The sequence below is a fragment of the Lampetra fluviatilis genome, chromosome 1 (genome assembly GCF_964198595.1).
Source record: "Lampetra fluviatilis chromosome 1, kcLamFluv1.1, whole genome shotgun sequence".
Lineage (NCBI taxonomy): Eukaryota > Metazoa > Chordata > Hyperoartia > Petromyzontiformes > Petromyzontidae > Lampetra > Lampetra fluviatilis.
In genome coordinates, this window is record NC_136275.1 from 26,310,244 (window position 1) to 26,312,673 (window position 2,430).

The 2,430-nt window shown below is 43.4% G+C and overlaps 1 non-coding gene across 1 annotated transcript; it reads left to right on the forward strand.

Annotated features, from left to right (window-relative positions):
• Positions 1–1,877: 1,877 nt before the first annotated feature.
• Positions 1,878–1,949, forward strand: TRNAM-CAU (transfer RNA methionine (anticodon CAU)). The gene has a single exon. It is a non-coding gene; the product is annotated as a tRNA-Met (tRNA).
• The last annotated feature ends 481 nt before the right edge of the window (positions 1,950–2,430 follow it).

The window sequence follows — 2,430 nt, forward strand, 5'->3', positions numbered from 1 at the left end:
CTGTCTTTTCGACAGACCTGTTCTTCACCTGAGGACAGCTGCTTGCGTTGTGTCCGAAACGTCGTGAGAATTGTATTTTATTATGTTACATTTTTATTATTTTATTATTTCCCTTCTACGTGACTTTACCAAAAGAACCAAGAAGATGAATCCCTGCAGTCACGAAAGCTTTAAATCGAAATATAATATCGGTTCTTAACATCTAATTGATTGCTCTTTGTACGTGGGATTTTTCGACCGGCCCATGCGATATGAATTTTGGCGGGTGGGCGGCGCGTTTACCGTCTCTATGTGGTGCAATATTAAATCAGTGCGACCTAAATCGTACGGTCCCTTACTAAAGATGTCCTCAAAGTCTTGTAACAAAGCCGGACGGGCCTGATGCTGTGGCTCGGACAAGTTAGCATCCTGCGCTGTCATGATTTCCAGCCAGGGCATAGCTTCCTCGCTCACAAGATCAGTTTCATCTGCCATTATTCCTGCCCGTACTTCTCCGCCCCTGCTGGCATGGGCTACACACGTACAAAAACCATTCCCCCATGTATTGTGACAAGTGTGTTTGCCATGTTTAAAACCTGAATAAACAATTTTTGGTGGTGACATAGGATAGTATCTGCTCCTGCTAAGGCATGTCGATCCATGATCGCCATCACCGGTTGATACCAATACAGATGTGTCTAGTCGAACTATCACCAGAGTTGTGGGATATCGAAGAGAAATTAAGATTTGTGCTGCTGGGGGTACCATAAGAGTCTCTTTCATGACTGCCTGCACCTGAGCTGACGTTCGAGTACCGTTGTCCGGGCGTAAAAAAGAGAGACGTTCTCCCAACGACATTTAAATGCACCCCTGGTCCGTTACAATTTTGATAGGGAGTTGATTAAAATAATCTGTACCCAGAGAACAGGGAACCGTCACCGTGCTGGAGATGAGTACGGGGCCTGATATGACTAATTCTCTCATGCAAATTTGGGTCTCTAACTGTCCCTTAATCCCCATGCTCCCCCCATTTGCTGCTACATTGGACGATTGTACTGGGCGCAGCCATTACTGCTGGGCCGAGGGGATTTCGTGCTAATTATGCTCCGATGGCGACTATCCGGAGACCTTTCCCCCTATCTCTTTGTGGTTCCAGAGCTATCGGTGTTAATTGTGGAGCCTACGATGGATCCGTTGAGGATGGATCACGTCGGTCGTGGAGCTGGAAATCAAAAAACGTGTTTTTGTGGTGTTTGGAAGGTGTAACTTACTGAGAACATTTTTCGATTTAAAGCGTTCGTGACTGCAGGGATTCATCTTCTTGGTTCTTTCGGTGAATGAGCTTCATTCAGACGCTGTCTCCCCGACAGACCTGGTCTTCACCTGAGGACGGCTGCTTGCGTTGTGGCCGAAACCTCGTGAGAATTATCTTATTATGTTTTATTTTATTATTTTATTATTTTCATTCTACGTTACATCTTTCACAACTGATTCCAAAATCTATTCTTGGTCCATATTATGAATCCATAAGCTGCCTCACCTGTTCTGATCAAATATTGTTTTCAGAATGACGTGACTTTCCCAATAATAGAAAAATACCAAACAACCACTTGAGGACAGTCTCCGCAAAATGTTAGCCATGGAAATCTATTTTGGAGGGGTTGGATTCCCAAAGCGAACACAATGTGGAGTTGTTGTTCTATGCAACTCACACTGGAAACAAAAATACGCGTTCGTGTCTCCATGTGCCTTTATTAAAACTGCATGATAATCTCGCTTGTTAGACTCTGTAAACAATTTGCGAGCTTCGGTTGGTTATGTCGATGTTTCCTTTCTTCTTACTGCCAATATGTGTGAATTAATAATAACTTAGGTTAAATCAACACACCCGGCAGGCAAGCAGAGTGGCGCAGCGGAAGCGTGCTGGGCCCATAACCCAGAGGTCGATGGATCGAAACCATCCTCTGCTATGATAACTTTTTTATTTTGTCTGCACTGAAGTATACTGAATGATATCATTGTTATTGCATTGAACCAAATAAATATTTTTAAAAAATCCAAATGTTTGCACATTAAATGTAGATTATGTTTACTTTATCACGTGACAAATTTCTTTGGTCGTAATTGCATGACATACAACTACTATGCCTCTAACCTAAAAAGGTAATGGATCAAAACCAGTTAAATACGTAACATTTATTAAATTTTTGGAGCATTCAAATTATATTCTTGAAAAAACATTTCACTTTTTATAATAGATATTCCCCTTTCTTCTGGCAAAAAAACAGGTGTTAAGATGTTAAAGCACCAAACTGGGCATCTTCCGCGCTCTGGTCGGAGCCAGGGTGTGGCTGGAGTTCTGCCATGCGCGGCTGACCCACCCCGTGACGGCCTTCAAGGAGCAGTGGGCGATGGAGGAGACCGTGTGCGCAGTGGCAGATGACGGGGAGC